This window comes from Haemorhous mexicanus, chromosome 3, assembly GCF_027477595.1.
Source record: "Haemorhous mexicanus isolate bHaeMex1 chromosome 3, bHaeMex1.pri, whole genome shotgun sequence".
NCBI classification, from domain to species: domain Eukaryota; kingdom Metazoa; phylum Chordata; class Aves; order Passeriformes; family Fringillidae; genus Haemorhous; species Haemorhous mexicanus.
Window position 1 is genome coordinate 59,051,033 of NC_082343.1, and position 16,901 is coordinate 59,067,933.

A 16,901-nucleotide genomic window follows, 5' to 3' on the forward strand; every position below is an offset into this window, starting at 1 on the left:
CCAAATGCCTCAACATAGACAAGAAGTCACAGTTCAACATTTTCTTTATTACAAGAGCTTATTTCCAGCACCATTAATTTGTGACTCTTCAGTAATGCATACACCAAGTGCAGAAATAGCACAAAAAGCATGTACTATGCACATAGACCAGTTACAGCACTAAAGAGACTGCAGGATTTAAGGGTACAAGTCCTCACATTGTGCTAACAGCCAAACTCATGGCCAGAACCCTGACAGCTGCCACAAATGAATACCTGACTTCAGAATTTACACAGTCCTTCTACTATGTCACCCTAAAATACAGTCTCCAGATGTTGGGTTTACAGCTGCACTTCTGCCTAGCTCACCATCCACTCTTCCAGCTGAACACTCCAGGTAACTGTTCAGACTTTATGGGGGAAAATAAAGTTTAAAGTGGGTTTTGGGGTTTTTTTGTTAATTTACATTAAGTATTTTGACTGGTCACTAGCACCCCCTCTTCTTGCATCTTTCTCAAGAGAAATACAACTACAAATGCATTAGGTCTTGTATTTTGTTGAAGAAAGTCCAGATGAGGGGCATCAAGTTGATTAGAGGGATGGAGTACCTCTCCTCAGAACAAAGGCTGAGACAGTTGGGGTTTTCCAGCCTGGAGAAGAGAAAGCTCCAGGGTGACCTGATTGTGGCTTTCCAGTATGTGAAGCAGGCCTATGGGAAAGCTGGAGAGGAACTTTTTTACAAGAGCATGTAGTGACAGGACAAGAGAGAATGGCTGCAAACTGAAAGGAAATAGGTTTAGATGAATTTATTACTGTGGGTGGCGAGGCACTGGAAGGAGCTGCCCTGAAAAGTGGCGAATGTCCCATCCCTGGAGGTGTTTAAGCCAGGTTAGGTGGAGCTCTGAGCAGCCTGGTCTTGTGGAAGGTGTCTCTGCCCATAGCAGGGAGGATGGAACTAGATGGACTTTAAGATCTCTTCGAACCAAAGCCATTCTAGGATTTCATCTAGTGAGCTGCAGAGCTTAAACCTCACTACCAGGCCAAAAGTTTTGGCTGAATAAATTAAGAAAAAAGAATTCCAAAACATTCCACAGCTGGATGTTAACCTGTCAAACTTCTTCAGTAGCAGAGATTTCTTTATAGTGCACATGGTTAAGAAAAGGAAACTGAAGAGGAAAGAATTTCAGCATTGTTTATCAGAGAATTACTCAAATTCCTTTCAAAGCTCTGAACTTTGCTACAATTAGAAGAGATGCTGATTGGGCTAATAAACAATCAGAGGGATGCACACATGCAAAGAATTCTTCTTTAGTCTTTTTCACATTCTGTCCCCCTCTAGTCTTTTTTATATTCAAGCCTCCTGTGCTCAGCAGTTACAGTTTTAAGACTTTGGGTTAAAGACAAGGACTGCTACTGCTGTTCCACTCCACTCCCAGATATTAAAAAACCAAACAAGCAAATGAGTAATAACCCAGCTAGCATCCTAACATTCAGTTTTTTATTCCCATTCTCTTTTATACAAGAAAAAACAAACAAAACAAACAAAGAAAAAATCCTCCAGACCTGCATCTGACAGGTATAGTAAAGATCCCCTGGTACCTGTTTTTGCAGGCTGTAAGCCTCCTCCAAATTGTATTCTGTATTAGACAGGTTGTGTAGCACTTAAAAAGACACTCCTCTTTTTATGTGATGCCTGTGCTTGGGGTATCACTAAACATCCTCTTGGAAAAGACCACTGATGAGCAAGTACATCATTTCATGGAAGAAATAAAATCAAAACAGGCTGCAAGGAAGCAAAGCTGTTGTTGGAGCCCAAGGAATCCGATTACAGCAAACAAGTCAAGTAACAGTGAAAATAAACTACAATATGCAAAGCCTTAAATTACTTGAATCCAGTCCTATGTGCTGAATAAATATTACAGTGATGGATAACATACCAGTGAATCCCAATACAGCTGAAGAATTGGATCTAATGATGGTAGAAACAATCTTACCATGTCTGCAGGTGTTTCACCCTCTGACACTTCCTTTTTGTATTTTTCATTTCTGTTTCAGGAAGTTTCTTGACACTCAACTAAAGTTCACTAACTTTGTCACACTTACTCATCAGAAGAAAGGAAACAACCTTGCCATCCGCTTAGTAAGGACATCAGGCTGAGTCTATTACACAGGGTAGCTTCTCTTGAAATCACAGGACTATGATAATAATTAAGGTTTTTCTGGGACTTGCTTCATTTTAAATTAAAACTTCATAGCCCTCTTACAGAGAAATTCCTTATAGTCAAGGTCAGTAGAAAGCTATTATCTATGGCAAGAATGAAATTTGTACATGTTTAAACTCTGGATAGGACCAAAGTCAAGGCACTGAGATAGGGAATGACATCTTCCTCAACTCACATAACCAGTATGCAGTGTAAACCCTGACAACTTGACAGAGATAAGGTGCATCCAAAAGCAAATACTCCAAGATTACAGAACAGCCCGTGCTTTTCAAGGGTATAAATACAGAAAAGTACTATTCAAAATCAGCTGTTTCAGGGGTATTTCTTCTCTGCACTTAAATACGTTTCTGAAAGCTCCTCCCCACCCCCCCAAATAAAAACAAACCAAAAAACAGCAAACCACAAAATGCTGTTCTGCGCCAAATTAAAATCACAAATTTATCCTCTCATGTGCATATTTTTTAAAAGCACTGCAGCTTTTCTTCCAATTTAGCTAACAGCAGAGAAATCAGTATGCATCAACTCCAATTAGGTTGCTACACCTCTTCTGTAAAATACTTGTAATATGTTCGTATTCACTGCAAATTTTCAAAGAAATAACTTCAGACCTCATTGTAAAAGAAAACCATAGAACTTCCAGATTAAGGTCATACTGATGAAAGACAAAAATGTCAGCACAGTCCAGAACGTCAGTTTACTTTCTTAAATTTTTTTCTAAACAATGTTAATTCCAAGTAAAGAAGAGAGAATGATATTTTCGCCTTCAAGTGCAAATTCTTTAGGAGAGTTAAAGCAGGGGGGTAGGGAGGGGGGGAAGATACAAAGGAATGTTTGGTTTGGCGTTGCTGACAAGGGGAATGTTCATGGAGGGGAAGCCTACTTAAAACCAGAATAATGGATAATTATTGCTTTATATGCGGACCCTTCATTAGTTTTGTCTCCATGACACACAGTGGCACCGTTACATTTATAAGGAAAGACACAGACACAGATTCACCACGAGGAGAACGGGCTCCTTCAAAGTCCATTTGTGTGTCTCCTTCAACTGCAATTGCCTGAGTATGGCATTACTGCTGAAATGAGAGGTTTAGACGCAGACTTTATAATTATTAGACAAGTTATACTCAGTTGGCTTTTCCAGAAATTGTCATTTGAGTGGCTAGCCAAAGTACAGCCAGGCATAACTACTTAGGCATGCCCTCTGAAACACGTTTGTTGCGGGTTTTTCACCCACAGCCATCAGAAGAAGTCCATCTAACTTTCTGACTGCAGTGAAGTACCATTAATGAAAATTTTGGGGTTTTGTTTTCATCACAGAGTATGAAACATTAGGAAACAACACAGCAAATCACATAAAAGAGTCAACAGTTAAAGCTTTCTGAGCCCTGACATATTCCAGGCTCCGAACGCTGTCGAACCTGGCAGTCCCCCAGCCCTGGCTCAGGCAGCTGACTGTAGGACCCCTTCACATTCCTCCAGCTTTTCCTTCTCCCTGCTTTGGGAATACATACACCTATGTGTATATATGCATACATATTTATATACACACTGTGCACACATGTTAAAAAAGAGGAAATTAATAACAGACAAGCTATCAGCATTGAGTACATTCCCTTGCAATTTCCCCAAATGAATGGCCTCATAACTCAGATTGGGACATTTCCTGTAAAAACACTCCATTATTTATCAAGCCACTCCAGAGTGCAACTGTTGAAGCATGGCTTGCAAACAGCATGCTTTCTAGAGCCAAAGCCTGCAGTTCTCTACAGAGCACTGTAAGTAGTTGGGATGGAGAAGCCAGAGCCCTCTTGCTGTATATTAGCTTTGAAAAGTACGTCCTCAATTCAGAGTTCTGTAACTGCAGGCATAGTCCAACTGGCTTCTGTGGCACTGAACTGCATAGGCAGAGCACAGAAAAACTACAGTTTCAAATTACATTCCTGCTTCATCTCTGACAGAGCATATGCATTTATATAGTCATTAAACATATTGATTATAAAGAATAAGGAATATTAGATGAAATAGGACTAGAAACAGAAAGGAAATTATTTCAGCACTCGTACTTGATCAGCACAAGTACAGAGTCTAGGAGACTAAAACTGGTAAAAGGGAAACCCCTTACAGTAACAATCTTTAACCTGCCAGAATTTCTGAAGGAATCTGAATGACCATTTTGACAGAAGCAGGTGACAAGCTGTTGAAATAACATTTCTTTTGGGTTAAACTGCTGTATTCTCTAGAAATGGAAACTCCTATATAATAACATAAAACCTCTCCACTATTCTTTCCCAGAAGAGCCAAATTTCTTAGTAAACACTGAATCGCCAAATGCAAACCTTCACTGGCCCCTGACCAAAATATTACTTCCATTCAGAAAAAACACATGGGGAAAAAAATACCATGACCTAAGAGTATTGGAAAGGAGATTTCCTTCAGATGAATGTTTTTCTCCTTTCTATATCAGTCTAAGAGACATGTTTTGATCAATCAGTTGTTTATAAGTAATTCTCAACAACTTCATGGAATCTGAGCCATTGTGCACTTTGATACTTCATTCACCTTCTCAGAAAACAAAATAAATAACTTGGACTTATCTTTCAAACACAGAAACAAAGAAATACCTATTATGTGCTAAAATAACAAAATCCAGCTATAGCAATACCACTGACAACTCCAGAAGAATCTATTTTTAAGAAAACAGCTTTGTATTTCATTGGTCATTTGATCTAGTACTGGAAACCAACAAAAATGGGGACAGGGTGTGAGCGGGAATCTCTAAATAGGCTTGATTAAAGTAAATATTCAAAGGGGTATTACTCAAGTCAGTACCAAGAGCTTCAGCCAGTTTCCAAAGCCTTTTGAATTCTCAGAGCTAAGCCCGGTGAATTCAGATGAAAGTTCCTTTTCTTCCACTTTTAAGGGAAGAAATAACTTATGTGAACTTTCTGCAAAACACTCTTCTGAGTTTAGTAACTGGGGAGCAAACCTAAAGCACTGCCAAGACACACAACTAACCATTTATAAACCTCAATGTTTCATTCAAACATTAAGCACTGATCTACTGAAACAACACAGAGGTATTCCAATAATGCTGTTTCAAGTTATGTAATACCATCCTTAGTACATAAAAACCCCAGCTCTTCCATTCTTGCTGCCTAGCCCACATTTTGTCCTCTGAGGAACACGGGCACACAGAGTGCATACTAACAACACCAGGTTCTCACTTAACTCAGCAAGAGGCACAGCAGAGTGAGGAAACCACCTGGCCCTGCTTCACTCTGAGATTATGCCAGCCTGTTCAGTGAGGCTACAGGAAAAAAAGAAAAAGTCCCTGTTGAATTTCAAACACACTCTAAGAACTATGCATATTACCACAAAAAGCAGGGAACCACTCTATCTGATCTACAAATGAATTTCTATAACCCTCTAAGCCTTACTGCATTTAGGCAAGAGGAGAAGGGGGAAGAAGCATTTGCTTGCTTTAAATTTGATGACAGTTACTTGATCTGCTCCTCATCCCGTCACTGTTCCCACATCCTTGCAGTATTCCCAGAGGTACCACCAAGCTATCACTTTTTCCCCAATGGTCACCCACCAAAGCATATTAATTTACCAAGTGCCAAGTCAGTTCCAAACGCTTCTGTTTCCTCTTTCCCAGTTCCAAACTCCTCCATTTCTCTCTACAAAGCACCCAATCAAGACATTCACTTTGAAATAAACAATAGCAATTCTGTAGAGCAAACTTACCAAAGCAAAGATCTAAAAATTTGCAGAGAAATGCTGACTGAGAAGATGTGCTGATGTCAAATAAAACGTGACCCTTGATCTTCCCTACAGTGAAAACACTTGTGGGATTTCTGGACCAACCTGCAGATTCCCTCATTCTAAATAAATGCTGAGGTCACATTGCAGGGTTTCAGCATCAGAAAAATGAAGGCTATTCTTAATTAATGCATTAGATGTGCCCAAAAAGTGCTCCTGGGTGCAAAAGCAAGCTGGGACAGAATAACACTTCTGCGGTAATGAATAATCCTGGTCTCCAAAACAGGGTACATAAAAGCCATCTCTCAAGTGATGGCTGAACTGCACTAGGGACTGAGTCATGCCTGGAAACTGTCTGTGGAGAAGGTTGTCATTTAACAACATCACCCCAGCACATATGACCATCATGGACCATCTTCTCCCAGGCCTGGGAACACTCCTAGGCCCATCTGAATTTTACACAGGTGTAACCTTACAGCACTCCTCTCAGGCCATCTATGCTCATAAAAACTTACTGACACATAGTTTAGAACAATTTTGTCTTAATTGTGTATTATTACACACTTCAAAGACTTAAAGAACTCTGATTGGAGACAGAAAAACACACGCTGGCATAAAAGGCGGAACAGGGAGAGAAGAAAGAAAAAAAAGACAACCATACTTTCTGCAGAGGAGAAAGTATAATTACATGCAATTGAACTCCTCTTCCCATATGCACATGCCACTGGGTCAGGATTTGCTTCCACCTTTCAGTCCTGACCTTTAAAACAGACCAGATACAAACTTTTCAAAAGCAAGCTTAATTTTCTGTCTCTCTACTTCCAGAAATCTCTCTCTGCAACTTTCAGCTCCTGTGTATCCAACAAATGGTGGAAGCCTCCTTCCACTGTGTCAGAGCAAGAGATTTTTGCACAAGCAGAATTCAGGGGCAGTCACCCAGCACTCCTGTAGCAAGCAAAGTCCTCTTTTGGCTGTTCCATACACCAGTTTAAGTCTGGGCATCCCTGTGGTATTACCAGCCAAATGCCAGCATGAAACGTAAAGCAGATCCTTAACGGGAGGGAATTTTTTGTGGTTTGGGGGCTTCAGATTTTCTTTTAAAATCCAAATGCAATATAATTTAAGCAAAAACAATTAAAGTTTGGGAAGAAGTTGCAATGAATCATAGCTATAAAACAAGGCCAAACTCTTCAAAAAACTGTTCAGTCATTTTAGCATCTACCCCAACTGGTGGAAAACAGGAACCCAGGGTACTTAATAAAAGCAATTGTAGAAAACATTAAGGCAACTTCCAAACTTCAAAATTACCAGTTATTTTTGACAGCTTTGAGTTTTCACACCTAAATTTAAGAAAAGTTTGATCTATTTTAAAACATGTAAACTATGTGATACTTTTTTCAAATTGTTCTTACCACCAAACAGGCAAAACACCCCCAAAAACAAAACTACAAAACTAAGGAATGAGGTTTGAATCATGTAAATTCTGATGGGTCGAATTAGCATAACGTTTACAGTATGTCTAGATTTATTTTTTCTTTTTCCAAAGTTAACTGTCAGCAAAATTTACACAGAAACTCAACTATTCAATTAATTAATTTGTGACAAAAGTTACTAACTAAAACAGATTACCTGTAACTACCAGCCTCAAATCTCTGAAGCTGAAGATTCAGCATATTTCTCTAAGGAAATAGGAGAACTGCTCTACTTTTCAGAGAAGTACCTAGAAAAATATATTTTTCTTTTACCAGTTCAAGCATGTATTAACATGGAAATAGATAATAAAGTCCATTTCAACCACATACATATTCTGCTTTTTTTTTTTTTTTTTGCAGTCCTGCTCTTTTTCTACCCTGCAAGAACTCCATCAAAGATCTACTTTAACTGATGCATCAGAGTGCACACTTAGTAAGATTATAAGAAGATACCAAATGAAAAAAAGATTATCAACCTTTTAGCTGCAATAAAGGAAAAGAAATCTCCTAGGAAGAGCACTTGAATGCTCTACAAATGCAGAGCCTGAAGAAGATGGCCCACAGGTCCCCCCCAGTGCCTGATTATTGGGTAGTGTTTTACATTCCACTTTTCCTCTGGGATACTCGTGCCTCCCCCAAGAAGGCTGCACTCCACCTATTCCCAAGTGGGAGCCTGCTACTGTAGACTGCAGGGAAAACCCTATATCCAAACGAACACTTCAAACAGAGTATGAAATACACTTCAAAAATATCCCATCCAATCATATCAGAACACCATGGATGCTGTAATCTTCATGATATCTACCATGAGCAGCATTTCTAGAAGTAGATGTTTGCAATCCTAGACTAACATATAAGAATCATCAAGGAAAACTTATTTGTTTACTTTTAGTGATAAAGATCAATGGCAGGAAGCATGATACTATAGAGATATTAAGATATTTGTATGATGCCTACTTATAAATAGATGTGTGTTTACATTGTGCTTTCCACATGTACAGGAAGAAGCATATATTTTTGTACCAGTACTGCCAGTTCATTTTAAGGAAAACCCCCAGCTACTAATCTCATTTCCAGCAAGCATGCAGCAGCTTATGACACTCACCTTGAAGACTAATATCCAAGAAAGCAGGGAAAGAAATTACTTGTGCAGGGGAATTTCATGCCTCCCTCATTTATACAGTTATTCACACTACAGAATTTACACAAGTATCTTTATGTCTCATAAAGGTATGGGTAAGACAAAGTATGATTCAACAATTTCAAGAAATGTACACCATTCTCAGTGCAAAAAGGCTGTTAAAGAGCTTCATGAGACTTAGAGTTTCAGGCAGATAAACTACATCTTGGGAAGCCATTTAGGTACACGGAATGAATAGCAACAGGGATGAAGAGCAACAGGGATGAAGAGCTGAGGACTCAGTTTATCACATATGCACTGTTGCACCACAGGAGATGAAGCACAACAGCACTTGTGTGGGGCTCCTCCAGCCCCTAAAGTAAAAAGCATTTGAGGTTTTTGCCTCTCATCTCTCCTGGCTGGTGGGGGAATCAAACCAAGCTGTTCTCAGGAATGGAGAATAATAGTAAGCTTCAACCCTTGGAAGACAGTCCTCTCACTCACACAAAAATTACCTAAATTTTACAGTTTCATCCAGCTTTTGTTTCCTTGTTCTATGCTTAGTAACAATACAGAAATTAAGATTTGCCCAAGCATGTTACCACAGGCGTCACTCTGTCTCTTAAAGCCTGCTGGACATCAACAACCCAGCAGATGGTCATTACTCCAAATTCCCCACCCTCCATCATCATTAATTCAGGAGCAAACTCATTTCAATGGGCTAGTCCCAATTCATAAAGAACTCATTGTCCTGACCAAATTAATAGCTTTACATCTTGCATTACCAGATGTGCTTCAGAGACAGAGTAACATTTTATATTATAATGTGCTGTTTAAAGTCCACTTCAATGTCATTTCTCATAAATATTGCTGTACAAGGCAAACGTACAACTACAAACCTATTCCCAAAATAAACACAAAAACTCTGTATTTTTGGTTTAGATCCTAGACAGATTTGGCACAAGCATTGCTCAATTATCCTGCAACCCACTTGATCAAAAACTGTCTACTCTGATAGCACAGTCTTTTGAAAGGCTTAACTTCACCCTGAAGTTTAATAAACCCTCAACCATGGCACATCCAGTAAAGAGACAGGCACTTACAGTGCCTATTACATAAGCAACACAGTTTAGACCAATTATAATAATAACAACAACAACAAATGGGACAGATAAAATTTATAAGAATTAGGAGTAAGTCGTAACTTTGCTGATAAGTCACCAGCAGATTTTGATACATGTCAAATGGGGAATGAAAAAGAACAGAGGAAATAATTTGTCATGACTTGAGTCATGCCATGTCTGCCATTTGTCAGCAAGTTTGCATTAAAACAATGGAAGACTCTCTTTTCCATAGGAACAATTTGCAAAAATGAACATCAATAGACTAGAATCAACTAGGAAGCCATCTTCCCCACTTAATGGAAAAATAAAAAGTAGAATTTTGAAAATAGTCATGTTCCTTGTGAAAAAGAGTTAGAGATCATTGAAGGACTCTAATTCAAAAAGAAAGTATAATTAAAAATAGAGACAGAGCTTTCCAGAGAGATAGTATTCACTTGAGTTACATTGTTATTTTTCCACGGAACTGAAACAGGTTTTCTTACAATCCTGTATCTGAAAAACTTCTCTTGCTGATAGTTTTCTCAAAAAACACTTGTGTGAAATGTTCCGTTTTCAATAAATTGTTGTTTTCCAACAAATATTTTTGTCTGAAAAATTCCTAACCAGCTTGACTTGTAAAATAATTTGTCAAGTGTAACATTTCATTAAGTCCAATGCCTTTCCTTAGTTAAAAGGCTGCATTGTGTATTTTAAAAGATATCCACTCACTCTCATACCAGCACAAAACAAGCAACATTTGTGTTTAAACCTGTGATGCATGGAGGGTATTTTTCCTAAGAAATCTATTTCTACATAAAAGAAATAAATATAAAAATGATGATATTACAGTCTGTTCTATTCTACCTTGAAAACAGGATTAGAATCTACATCTCCAATAAACCTTAACCTCTGTTTGAGCACAGTCAAAACATATAGCTATCTTTACTAAGTAACTTAACACGCTTAAATTATGTGGAAAGCAAATATCATCCAGGTGGATTTACCATGGAAGTGCAGTTTACAGCCACAGCTGAAGGAAAGGAGTGAGGGCTGAAATGTCTGTGGTTTGGCAAACACAATTCTGGGAGGGAACAAGGAAGAAAAAGAAATAGTTTCTTATTAAAAGGAAAACAAAGAAAAAGTTATGTCTCTTATCACATCCCACACTGGTATAATTTTTAATGCAATAGAAAGTCATTAATCAAGAACATAAGATCATTTGATGTATTACACTTCTGCAACTGAAGCTAACTATGCAAAGGTTGGGGCTTTTTTCATATATTAAATATTTTTTCAAATTCCTACATAACATAACTAATAAAAATATTTACTTTTACAAAGGGTCAAGTGGACAGAACATAATTCTTCCAGAAGGAAACCAGATGTTCAGTTTCTTCAAAGTGATCTCCATACTGATAAAAGCAGTAGCTAATCTTTCTTTTAGAGGTTGAAGGTCTTGTTTAAGTTTCTTTTACTGAAGAGCTATGTATCAAGCTTTAATGACTATCTGCCTCAATGGAAGAAGTATTTTTAATTTTTAATAGTATTTTGGCTTGTGTGTATAGCCATCAATGCATATCTACTCAAAGAGCTGCCTTTGAAAATTTTGTAAAACAATCTATAGTCATGCTCTACATCATGTATTGCATCTTAAATTCATGACAAAAAAGTCACATCTGTTCTCAAAGCCTAGATTCCATAATAAAACATCCCAGCAAACTTGTATATAGTAATTTGAATACATTAAGTCACACAAATATTCAAGTGTTTCTCACAAGTAATTCAAGTGGTGCAGAATAATCTATCAGTGTAGTGCTCAGAATTGTAAAAAGCTCAAATTAACAATATATTATGTTTCTTAATAATGCATCTTTATAAAACACAATATATTAAGAGATCCATAAAACAGGATTTACAAAAACTCGAACAAATAAATTTTAAATGATTCTGTGGGTTATTTCCTGTATTACTTGGCTTTTGCCATGACTAATATTTAGCTACACCATAATGCTTGCCAAGAGATGCAAGATAATTCTGAAATCCTGTGGGGGTAGGCTAAATGTTTAAAAGGCTTCAGAGGCATGAACAGGGTCTCTGTGTATCTCACTCAGAAAGCAAAAGGATTACTCAGTTGCCTAAATTACTCTTAGATAAGTCTTTGGGGAAAAAAAACCCAGTTTTACCACAGGTAGAAGGAAACCCCACCCAATTTAAATTTTAATTTAAACTTGGGTTTATGTCACCTGCTTTTTCATCTTCTGAATCCTGTTCAGATTAAGGAATGACTAAAGGTTAACCTGGGACAGTAACTGCAGCATGATTCACTTCTGGTATCACAAATTTTGTGTTCAGCCAAGTTGGTGTGCACCTAGGGCAGAGAATGCTCTCTCACTTTTCCCATCTCTAGTGGCCAGGTGCATCAATTATTCAAAAAACCTTTTTAGCTTAAGGAAGGCTGTAAGCTTCCAGCCAAACAGCAGCCTATGGATAGAAAGCTGTACATCTCAACATAACCTTTGTTAAGGGAGCCTCTCCTAAGAGAACAGGGACAAAGCAGCTCTAGGGATTGCAAGTGACAAGAAAGGACTCAAAAAACCCGCCAATTTTATCCAATATGCATCAGAAACCCCCAAGGAAGAGGGCAGCACTACCCAGTTCACTGACTTTAGCTAACCAGCTGCATCCAAGCCCAACACAAATTCTGTTATTCAGGTACCAATGTGTTTAGTCTGTGCAAAAGCAGAGTCCTGGCACCTTACTTACAAGAAATGGTGCAATTAAATAGGATGAAAGAAGAGGAAGGAACAAAGAACAACTAAATAACTGGTAAGCACTGAGACTCACAAAGCTCTTTCAATTAATGGTTTTTCAAGGACTTTGCATGGCAAGAGAGAACAAAATGGTCAGGACACACACTCAGGGTTTGCATAGAGTGCATACCACTTTCACATCTAATACAAGGGTTAAAAAGAAGTTGTGGAAAAATTATGGCTGGTGTGATGGAAGGGACAAGCTGTGGTACACTCTGCTACCATAACCTACTTCAGCTGATTTATTGGCCTTCCTCAATCATTTCTCCAGACATTTGTCTTCCCAAGTCCCATCCTCCTCTCAGACCAGACACTTCCCAATAGCTCACCATTCATCTGTCTCCAGAACCTCTTTCCTTGTCATCTGTAAAGCCAAGTAAGGAGCTCCATGCCCAACCTTCTCAGCAGGAGCACACTACAGAGCTCCCCAGTTTGTTTCTCAGCACCTCTGAGAGTATGCTGCAACAGATCAAGCAGCAGATGCTCAAGCAGGAGCTGGACAATGGCATCACAGACTTAGAAATGGCATCTTAGAAACTGTAGTGAAAGATGTGCGAATGTTTCAGCTTTTGGGTCCTTGGGATGAATGCTATCTTATTTCTCCCCTTCCCCAAAGAAAGCCATTTCCAGCTTGATTTTGGAGTATTAAATCTACAAGGCAGTCAACTATGAAGACAGGACTCACATGCAACCAATACATAGGACCTACCTGAAAATTTTTGTAAGATTGTGTGTGTGTGTGTGTGTATGCATGTGTAAAATGTAAAATACACTTGTTTGAAAAGCAAGTTATTTTCTTCCAGTGTGCAAGTTATTTTTCTGCTCTGGCTACATCTTTGATAAAGGAACAACACTGTCCCTGTACCCTCTCTATTAACTAGTCCTGAATAGGACAAAAAAACAACTAACCAAAAAAAAAAAAAAACAGCCAACAGAAAAAAAAAAAAAAGTAGTCTTCAAGACAGTGTTACTGCTGTACAGGATGCTCACCAGAAAACAACAGATGTGCTATAATCACTACTGCCCATTCATTTCCTTTCTGCCAGAAAGAAAGCAGCAGTCATCAATTAAGAAGCTCTATCTGCAGGACACAAAAGGAAGTGTACACTTCTCCCTGGTCACTTGACCACGACAATAGGAGGTGGCAGCGGGAAAGGACTGACCGCTCCGAGCAACTGTGAATGCAGAGAGGCATGAGTGAGCTTGTTTCTTTGGATTTAAATAAAAAAAATATATAAGAATTTTTGTTCAACACTTTAATATTCAAACGTTTAAAAATTAAATCACTTTGCCTACAAGTTACACAAAATCCTAATTATATTATTTCTGAACTTTTTCAGACAATTCATTTAGTCCTTTTCACAGCAGAAAATCCCAAACATGGGAACTGACAAGAGAATTAGGCAGCCTCTATCTGGAAAAGCTGTTTTATCAATTAACGAAGGCTTTTCTAAAACAGTTATCACAATTTTTATAAAAACATTAGTCTAAATGTACTAGGTACATAGAATTTCAATACATCACTGGCATAAATTATCTGGATTAGCATTTTTTTAAGAAGTCTAGTCAGATCTGTGAATCCTTCCATTAAAGATTACGTTTGCTGGTCAGCTTCATTGCTCTGAAATAGAATGACAGCTTTCATAAAACTGCCAACAACAGAAAACCCTAGAGATGGACGTTATATTATGTCTGTTCCACAACTGTAGTCAGCCACAAAGGGTTTGCAGGAAACTTATTAAAAATGTGAGCCTTAATTAAGGTATTAGGCCCCAATCTAGCATGCTAAATTAAACCCCAAATATTCCCATAGACACTAATGCAACTGCTCTAAGAGTTTGGTAGGCACTTCCCATAATGGGAAAGCTTTTACAGGCCCTCACATTGCAACTGAACCCTTATTTTCACTCTGTACTTCTGCTTCATTGCATACCAAAAATAGACACAACTTATAGAAAAGCTCATACGTGGGCATAGGATCATTCCTCTCCACCCCCACATAGATTTGCAAGCCCTCACACCACTAAAGGCATGACCTAAACAAAGCATTCAGTGATGCACAAATGCTCAAGGAATTTTTTTAATGTATTGACTTTTAGCATAAACATACTGAGTATTAAAAGTCACACAGAATTGTCAGAATAAAGTGTATTGATCTAATATTTCCTTCTCTGCTACAACAAGTTATGATTTAACAGATGCTGAAGCCCATTTTAATCCTTCTAAAGATGTTCTAACCACCAACTTATTGAAACAATTAAAAACAAACAATATTGTTATGTAAGTCAAATGGATAATAATAAAATAGAAACAAATTTCATAAAACATTCCCCCCCCAACAAAAGTTTTTCAGAACGAAAATATTCTCAAATGTTCCATATTTAAGCCTGACATGTAGAACAAATTTGGAAAAATTACCGGTGGTTATTTGGTAAGATTCAATATCCATCCATCAAAGCTGTACCTGCCTAAACCATTAAGCTTCTATTTTTTGTAACACCAGTCCTCATATTTTGTGTTTCTTCCTTTTTACCACAAAATTAATTCCTTACAACATGCACTTCATCTAGTCCTTGAACGCCTTATCCCCTTAGTTGATACATTCCCACACACTCCAGCTTTGTTGACACAACAGTTTTTTGAAGCGCTTCACAGTGAATGCTTGCCTGCCAGGGATCCCAAAGAATCTTAGGAAATCCTCTGCATCTTAGGCCACAGGCACCATCCACGTTATCTCTGCTTTCAGAAAAGGGGTTATTTGAGTCTGGTGGTCTGGTTAGCTTTTCTGTTCATCATGAAAACACAACAAAACCACTGCAACTCAAAACCAAGGCCAAGCAGTACACTTGAAATGAAATGGAGATCAGGAAAGGGGGAGAGTTTGTGCAAATAATTCACTCTAAGGTCACTAGGCAAATACTTCGCATGCATTTGGATATGCACAAACTTCAGGCTAAATAAATAAAATTATTTCCTGTGTGGAAGATGGGAATGTACAGCCCCTCCATGCTTGCGGATAAAAAAATATGCTAGTAATTAACAATCAGCAAAAAACACAGAGAACTAGTGTACTGAATTTAGGTCATGACAATTATTTTTCTCTAATGCATTTTAAAACATGTAACCTTATTCAAATCTTGCTATTTTTGGAAAAGACTGAAGAGAAATTTCTGGTCTTTCCTCTTGCAGTCTCCACAAAACATTTTTCTACTTACAGAGACTGTTCTCCCTTGGATCCAAAGGCAAGTAAGATCTCACTAATGTTTGTCAGATGTAAGCTTAAATCTAATGCTACACAGTCCTGCCCGTGTCTCTCTATTACAGTTATGCCATCTCAAAGCATTGGAGTCAAAATAAAGTTGCCATTCTTCTAAAATTTCATAAACATTTCAACACAATTGGATCATAAATACATACTACAAAATTATATTACAAGCCCCACTATCAGTAAGGTAAAAGAATAAATATTATTAGTGGTCTAATACACCATATTAGTATTCCTTCTGCAGGTCACAGAAGCCAGAGAGGCAATTAACATAATGCACCTTTTTTTTTTTTTTTTAAATAAACTTATCTATGCTACACTGGTTTCAACAGTAGCACTGCAAGGAGTGAAGTAGATTACCTATAAGGCATCAAGGTTTCCCAAATAGCAGTGTTTGAGTTGTTAGCCACTGAATGTCTGCTTTTCTCAGAGAGAAAAGAAAAGACTCCTTTAGGTTGGCACCAGGAATGTTTCTTGTTGGAGAGGAAGAAAAAGGGATCTTGCCTAAAGCTATCTTATTTAATATTTTCTGTAGATTCTCCTTCCAGAACTATTGTGAAGTTTTCCGGAATGTCAATTTGTTTCAGATAATCAAATGAGTGAAATCAGTTATTGCAATCAGGTTACATTTCCATGGCACATAAACCTGCTTTTCCTAGGTTCTCAAGTTTCTTAGATGCTCCAAGACTGCTAGGCAGTGAGATTATATAAACAAAATTAAATCACTAGAAAATAAGTTAAAATGACATAGACTAACATAGGAAATCTCAGGGGAACAAAGCTGTCCTGGATCACCTCACCCCCATAGGGAGACCTTTGTTTCTCCATGAAAGTGGTACTTCCACTTCCAAGGGAGACGATCAAGCAACTGAACAAAATTTCAGCGACAGATCTTTAGCAAAACCTCAGTTTCAGAAACAAGGGCTGAAACTGAACAGTTAGCCTCCACTAACTGCTTAGGTGCCCCCCCAAAACTGGATTTAATTAGCATAAAACCCCATAGTGTGCACATGAGGAACACCCTCTCTCCTGGCTAACCCACATGCCAGGCCTGTTCAGCACAGTGACCTACTGCAGGTTTGGATACTAAGCAGCCTCATGGTTAACCTGAGGCACATTCACCACACACCAATGGTAATCCTGTCAGTCAGAGGCCCACCAAAAATCAT

General features: G+C 38.2%; 1 protein-coding gene across 4 annotated transcripts in view; it reads right to left on the reverse strand.

Annotated features, from left to right (window-relative positions):
- PLEKHG1 (pleckstrin homology and RhoGEF domain containing G1) overlaps positions 1-16,901 on the reverse strand; it is a 126,197-nt gene that overhangs the window by 97,107 nt on the left and 12,189 nt on the right. The gene's annotated exons all lie outside the window — the stretch shown is intronic.